The sequence below is a fragment of the Mauremys reevesii genome, linkage group 5 (assembly GCF_016161935.1).
Source record: "Mauremys reevesii isolate NIE-2019 linkage group 5, ASM1616193v1, whole genome shotgun sequence".
NCBI lineage: Eukaryota > Metazoa > Chordata > Testudines > Geoemydidae > Mauremys > Mauremys reevesii.
Genome location: NC_052627.1, coordinates 12,443,620 through 12,451,598, shown reverse-complemented (window position 1 = coordinate 12,451,598; position 7,979 = coordinate 12,443,620). Strand labels below are relative to the sequence as shown.

Here is a 7,979-nt window from a genome sequence, read left to right as displayed (position 1 = left end):
CACAGGGAGAAAAATCCATTAACAAATTGAAAGAGCTCAGACAATAGATGATTTAGGCCATATAAGTACCCAAATAAATTGCAAGAATGACATGCCTGCCAATGCAGCAGAGAACTTGGACCATTTACTTCAATGGAGTTACTCTTGATTTACCACACTGTCAATGAAAGGATAATCCATCCTTCTTAAGTGTCTACCATACACGAGGGTTTCACTGGTAACTGTACCTACCATTCTCTACTCTGTAGCTGCAGCAGAGGGTGCTGTAACTGTTCGCAGATAGTCTGATGCTCTTTGTTAAATAATTTTAGACTGAGAAGGAGTGGGGGCAAATACAAATTGCTGTGCTCTGTAGTTTTCACACTGTTCCTGTTTGGGTGCAGAATAAGAGGCAGGTACATTCCAGTTGTAAAGATGGGTAGAGTTCTGAGCGGATACAAAATTTGTATCTGCATTTGATCTGCAATCTGCAAATGCGGTCTGTGGATATCTGCATCTGCGGCTGTGGATATCCAAGGATATGAAGCGGATAGCTGCAGATTTGCAGGGCTCTAAAGATAGGACATATGTCTCCTTGGACTAGATCACACTCATCTTGCCTAGTCCACAGTTCTGTTGTTCTACAGATCTTCTCTTGGAATTTCTGTACTATATACAGCACATATGTACTGTACTTCTCAGAAGTCACTCTGCTGATATCAGTAGAGTCACGCTGCTGTGAAAATGAAGTAAGAAAGAGGAGAACTGACACACAATCCTTTGTATATGGACACCCATTTAATTAAGCAGTACAACAGTCTTGTGTTTGTGACAAAACTGTATGGACAGAGTTAAGGAAATGGATACTGTTAATGTTGAATTATATAGCTAGGCAGATATTTAGAGCTGGATTTTCAAACATGTCCAAGTGGGATCTGTGCTCCTAACTCACCCAGGCACTTTTGAAAATCCCACCCACTGTGTGCACTTGGACAGAGATGGGAAAATCCAAAGGGGAGAATGCAAATCAAAGGTTGGCTGGTTCGGAGTGGCTCTGCCTCATGTTTGGCTGTAACTGTAAGTACTGCTCCTTTCTTAGCATTTTCACCCACCCTCGTGTATTTTGGGGGTAAATGCTCAGGAGTCTTCATTCTCCAGCCTGTGAACTATCTCTTAGTAAAGGGAAGACTGTAGCTGTCTGTTCTCAAATTCCCTGATATGGTGCGGTCCTTACAACAAGGCATTAATAGGGGATTTCAGCCCTCTCCCCTTACAAACAATAAACACCATAGTACTAAATACATCACAAGCTAGCTACTTCTGTTGTCCCATTCAGATACATACTGCATTGCATCATCATATCTTCAGTATTTTTCATGTTTACCCAAACTACAATGCAGATGGAAAGGTTTCTTAAGAGCAATTACATTCTGCTGATGTTCATGTCATTTAGATAAGTTATAAACCCCTCACACCCTGCTGAGCAGTGTTGCCAATATAGCGAATGCCACGTGCTATGGATAGCAGTGAGCGGACAGTTCCATTGCAGCGATGGATGCATTTCAGTGGTATTAGATTTAATGCTCTCTCTCTAAATTCTTCCCACAGTGCTCAGTCTCACTCACAAAACCGCCATGGGATTTCATGGGTGTTACTGATGGCAAAACTAGGCCTCATGGCTATAAAGTGCTTTGGGACCCTTCTGGTTTAAGTGTGCTATAGAAACATAGCTAAGGCAAGGAGAGAAGCAATTATGATACCTCATTTTAGGGTAGCATGCAGAATCACGGTCTGTCTTGGGACATGGACTCTCTGTAAAGAAGGGTAAACCAGTAAGTGACAGTCAGAAGGGTGCAAGAATTACAGGAAGACTCTTTCTTCCTGGTTGTTTACAGGGTGCGTCTCAGTCTGGAATTCTATCCACCTACCTCTGTTGTTCTCAGCCCTCCAGGTGATACCTTTGATTCCAGCCAACGGACATGCCCCTGCAAGTGAAGAATTTCAACAAGTTGCCTGCTGCTAATGAGAGAAAGTTCAGCCACAGCCCACAAAGGGCTCCTGTCATCCTGGTTCCTGCAGAGCAGGCTGTGGAGGGGAAGTGCACCCAGGTCACAGAAACTAATCCCGACCTTAGTAAACTCTGGTGGGACAAATCCAGAGTGCTCCCTCTCTCTGCAGCCAATACTGTTCAGGTTAGCACAACTGCTGTGCACAGAAGGCAAGTTCCACAGAACAGCCAGATGGTGGGAGGGAAATGGGAGTGTCTCCAGGATCGCGAGCGCCATGTTACATTCCCTCAGGTCCACGCACACAGCACAGGTTCTAACAGGTGCATGAACTAAAGCAACCCCAGGCTTGAAATCAGGCCCCAGTGGTACTGCAGACAGGGGAACGTGCACAGTGGAGCAGCACTAGAGCAGTGAGTACCATGCCATTCCTGAGGGCACATGAAGCAGGGGACACGAACTCGCAGCCAGAAAGCGCATGATGATCGTGCAAGTTCAGTGGATCTTTCTATCCAGTTATTTCTGGTGCAAACAACAGCTGGACAGAGAGCACCCCATTGCAGATGTGGATGCTCAGGGCAGCCAGGTACACAGTACACTGTTCACTCGCCTAAGAAAAAGCATTTGCAAGGCTGTAGCAGCTCCACCTGGTAATTCCTGTCATAATAGAAAGCACTAACACCAAACATGCCAAGAATGGCCACTGGCTTTGCGTGCCTCAGTTCTGGCTGCTCAGTTTGTGACATCTTTCTGAAACACGAATGCATGTCTAGTGGGAGATGCAGACACAACCGCCCAACCCACAAAAGTCAGTGGCTGCTTTTGAAAATATTGGCCTAAATACTCAGTTTGGTGCATGCCAGGGCACCATCTCTTGCCACATTGCCCTATTATTTCAAACCGGTGCAGCACCCTTGATCTCTGTTGTCTCTGGAGAACTGCCTTTGCTACATGACATTGTTTCACCTAGGGTGGCATTTCTTCAATGGGGTGTTACTTCCTCTCTTCGCATGCCACTCCCATGGGCACAGCCCTACAGCCTGCACATAGGAAAGGTGTACCTCCCTTCAGCACAATAGAGTCCATTCAGCATAATTCTTAGGCTTTAACATGAAGATTAACATCTTGTTGGGAAACTGCAGAACTTGTTTTCATTATTCACTGTCGACATCTGTCTGTCCCTCAGACATTCAAGAAGAAAACAAAAATGCCTCCTCCAACCCCTTCGCTACTGGTTGGCTGGGATGACCTCATAGAGCAAGTAACATTTCCTTTGGTGATGTTTTTTATAACATTGACTAGAACCAGAGAGCACATGGCCAGAACTGGGAGGAGAAAGGAGGAGTATTTCTACTCTTAAGACCACCAGCTTGTTGGCGGAAAGCTTAAATCACAAGGAAATTTCATCTTCAAAGCAGATTATAGACATTACGGGACAGATTCTGGTCCCCTAACTCATATGTAGTACCCTACTCTTCAGGCAGTTCCACTGATTTTGGTCTAGTCTCAGAGTAAGGTGCTATTCACCATGCATAACGGTTTCAGAATCTGGACCTAAAATCTCGCATGAGGTAGGACCTGTAAAAAGCCAGTATTATTCTCATCGTTTTACGCAGAGGAAAGGTGAAGCAGAGGAGTTAGCACCTGACTGCAAGAGGCCTTAGAAGAAGTCACTGCGGTAGGTAAGATGAGTGCTGGCTCTCCGACCTCAGTGCTCAGAACACTAGGCTTCTCGAATGTAGGAATTTCCTGCTCGCAGGTCCACGGGGCTGCAAAGCCTGCTACCGAGCTTTGGGGCTCTTTACACCTCAAAGAGAATCTCAACTTTCATTTAAAAATGAAAAGCAAATTTCTAGCCCTTTCCACTGCCTTAAATCTAAGCCTATTACTAGCTTGAAAAATGTGTCTGAGTAATTCGTCCTAATTCTTTTTGTCCATGATCCCAGATACATCTGCCCAGGATGATTTTGTGGCCTGTGAAGTCCATGGTCATGGATCCCCTGATGTTCTGGGAAGAGGGAGGGCACAGGCAGGATGATGATGTTAGGACATCTACAAATAACCCACCGTCTGGCTATTGCTGAGCCAGCTCCTCCACTGAACTAGGTGGACAGCTTCCAGCCACAAGAGTAGGGCAGCACAGAGGCCAGCTCAGCTAAAGGCAGAAGGAGCCAGCGCTGGTGGCAACTATTTTATGTAAATGCACCTCAACAGTGTTGTTGGCAGCCTCCATTTTGCATCTGTTCCTGCAGTGTCTTGTTTACTTGGCCAACGGCCTATTTAGGGTGGGATGGTTATTCTGGACCCCCATACGCTGACTGCTCAGGATTTTGTAGTTAAATGAGTGGAATAAAAGACAAAAATACAAATTGAAAAAAATCCCTGGAAAACCTCTGGCTTATCTGCAGAAAGGCCTCTGCAAAACATTTGTTTAGACCAGCCACTAATCATCCCCCCACCCCGACTCCCCCCAGGAGCTGCTGGGCTCCTGGCCTCTGGCAGCAGAAGAGAGTAGGATTAGCCCAACGATTCCCATCCTTCCTTCCCTCTTTCCAGTCACACACAATTTAAAAAAAAAATGAGTTTTTAGGCATTGGGAACAGGAGCCACAAAGACTCCTCACACTGGCCCACACACCTTGTTGGGGGACCAGTTACAGAGTTGCCCCTGAGGAAGGATGAAGTTGTTGTGACCCAGGAGTAGACTCAGAGTCACAGTTTGGTCTTGGGTGCTCCCTTTGCGACAAGGGAGATATGTTCTGTGCACAGATCACTCCCCCTTCTCTGGTGCGTCTGACCCTTGCATCCCATTGCAGTGTGGCAGCTCACCAACCACACCATGCTCCTGGCAGAGGGAAGTCAGTCATATGAGGACAGAACACGCTCATCACCTCCAGAACACTCCCTCACAGCCTACATGGCCCTGCAGCACTCTTACCTCCGTTTCCCTCTCCTCGGTGCTCCTTCAAAACTCCACTCACTCCAAGGTATTCAAACAAGAGGTTCCCTTCTGGGGTCTAATTATGTAAGTCCTTGATGTTTCCTTTGGCCCTCAAGTTACCTTCATCCCACCCAGACTGGCCCTTCCTCCACAGCGCCTTTGCTGGAGTGAAGTCTTCCCACCAACCTCCACAGCTTGGAGACCAGGTCACCCCAGCAGGGAAAACAGTATTCTCCGACTAGAGTCTCCTCTGCTTCTCGCCCCTGCTAGTTCAGGGGCTTCTTCAGGAGCCTTTCTGCAACTCCTCTGGATGGAGCCGCTGCCTAATGCTAAACACCCCCACCCCAGCATCTATCCCTGATTGAATCATGTGACAGAGGCATAGCTCAGTGGCTTGAGTATTAGCCTGCAAAACCCAGAGTTGTAAGTTCAATCCTTAAGGGGGCCACTTAGGGATCTGGGGTGAAAAATATGTCTAGGGATTGGTCCTACTTTGAGCAGAGGGTTAGACTAGATGACTTCCTGAGGTTGTTTCTTCTTACCCTGATATTCTATTCTATGACCTTCCTCATTTTCCCCAACTAGGGAGGAAAGTTAGTACTGCCATAGGGGGGCTGAAACCCATCTCCCCTTCAAGGGCCAGCAACCTTGTGACAGGGGAGAGGATTTCTGATTCCTGCAAACAGCATTAGCATCATGCATTGCGGTCACAGGTTTGGCAGCTCACCCTAACCAAGTTGTTTTCTACTTTCCCTTTGGCTTCTGCATTGCTTCTACTCCATCCTTTTTCTCTGCAGAATCAGCTTCATAAAAACAGGCTCCAGCTACAACCTCTCCTTTTCTTAAACAATAGTTGAGGATGGTATTATCATGTCATAAGGAAATAAAAGTATCTGACCCAGGAAGCTGCATTCCACTCCTAGTTAAAGAACAGTAATAAACAGTTATTGGGCTGCAGTGACCTCTGGTGGCTTTTGCTGTAAGACATACAGCAGGGCCATATATTTAACAGCCTCAACTCTCTTCCTTCAGCCCCCCATCCAAAAACATTGCAGCCCATCCAGGCTACATTCAAGTCCCAACTTTTCAGAGTTTCATATGGAGCTGCTGTTTTTAGCTTTCCACTTGTATTCAAAAAAGAAAGTCACTAATCAGGAAGAATTTATAAAACCATCAGGCCAAGATTTTCAAACCTGGGGGGCAAATGGTAGGCTCCTAAACCCATATTTAGGAACCTAAAGATGTGGCTTGATTTTCAAAAGTGCTGAGCACCCAGAAATTCTCACTTGAGTCAGTGGAAAATCAGACTAGAGCTGGTCAAAAAAAGTAGGTGACAATGCTTTTGACGAGAAATGGCTTTTTTGGTTAAATGGAAATTTTTGGAAAAAATATTCAATTTTTGACCAAAATTTTCCATTTTTATGCGAACATTTTCAGCTTTTGGTTGCCAATATATTTTAAAAAATTGTTTTTTTTTAAATGGGATTTTTAAAAAGTTTTCATCAAAATTTTTCACAGGAAGAAAAAAAATCATTTCTGTCCAGCTCTACACCAGGTCTTATGGCCTTCTGCTCCTCTCCTTTCTGGGCCTTCTTGCGGGCTGCCCCTCATGACCAGCATGCCCTCCCTGATCTGGTCTGGCTTTCCTCCACTTTCTCCTCAAGAAAGTCCCTTGACAACACGCTTCTTCAAGGAGAGTTTTAAACCCTGTCCTACCCGCCCTCACCTTGCAGGGGTATTAACAGACTCCATGAAAAAGGTTTGCTAGAGCTTCATTAAAAACAATCCAGGCAAAAATCATGGTACTTAACCAAACGTGTGTTTAACAGTGTCTTTTCCATCACACTGCTCTTCTTCCTCGCTCCTTTACTTTGTTTAAAGTGTAAGCTCTCCTGGGCAGGCAGCTTCTCTTCCTCTCGGTCTGTAAAATCCTCAAATACTGAAGGTGCAATACAGATAAACAAACAATATGAATAACTGATTTTTTAAATTTCCAAGCTAATGAGTCCGTAGCATGGTACAGGTCTGTCTCATCTTACGCTGGGGTTACGTTCCGCAGTCAGCGTGTAAAGCGAAAATTGCGTATAGTCAAAATTACATTGAGTGTAATGGCGGACGGAATCGCCCGCACTACAGAAACAGTATTTAAACTGTTACTTTTTCTATTTCTTTTGGGTTTTTTTCTTGTTTTTGCCAACCGCGTAAAGCTGAAATTGTGCATGTTTTAGATGCAATAGACCTGTATAAAAGGAGAACGCACTCCTGTTTTGCTATAAATCGCCCCCATGTCACTGGCGCAAGAAAATCAGGATGCAGTTAAGTAGATAGGCCACGTGGCGGAGCCAGCTCACAGTGCATTGCATGTTTAGCTTTATATGAAGGAAGCAGGGTTGTCAGAAAACCTGCCACAGCTGATCTTTACGAAAAATCAGTGCAGCTGTAATAAGACAACCCCCAGTCTCTTGTCAGGCCTGCATTTTCCTGCATCAGAGCTATCAAGGAGAAGGCATGCTATTAGTTCTGTTGGGTTGCTTGGAGACAGCTCGCCCGCAATATGATAAATTATTTTTTATTTAAAGCAAAGAAAGGGAGAGACTATGGAGAGCAAAAAGCACAGAAGTTTGGATGTGGAGAGCAAAGAGCACAAAAGCTTTAAGAAGGCAGTAAACCAGGAACAGCGGAGAAGACCTGGATTTTTTTAATGGCTGATTCTAGCTGTCTGAGTTACTTCAACCCCCCCCCCCCCCCCGCCCCACACACACATACGTCAAAATTGAAATGCATCTCTAACGGTTAGGGGCTGGGATGAGACCTTCACAGAGTTAGTATCCTTGCACTTTCCTCTGCGGCATCTTGTGCTGACCGCTGTTTGAGACAGGACACCGGACCCTGGATCAGATCTGCTCTGGCACTTCCTATGTCCCCCAAAGGGCTGAGACATGTTACTTGCCCATTAACATTAAGCACACAGACATGGAAGGTGTCAAGCAAGATGCTAACAGAACTGAAATGGAGGCATCCTATAGTAGAGAAAATGTTTCTTTTCTCCTCTGG

The 7,979-nt window shown here is 45.5% G+C and overlaps 1 long non-coding RNA gene across 1 annotated transcript; it reads right to left on the bottom strand.

Annotated features, from left to right (window-relative positions):
• Positions 1 to 218: 218 nt before the first annotated feature.
• LOC120406805 lies at positions 219 to 1,965 on the bottom strand. The gene is made up of 3 exons (XR_005599598.1): positions 1,908 to 1,965; positions 1,740 to 1,791; positions 219 to 715 (listed from the first exon to the last, which is right to left on the bottom strand). It is a non-coding gene; the product is annotated as an uncharacterized LOC120406805 (long non-coding RNA).
• Positions 1,966 to 7,979: the final 6,014 nt, after the last annotated feature.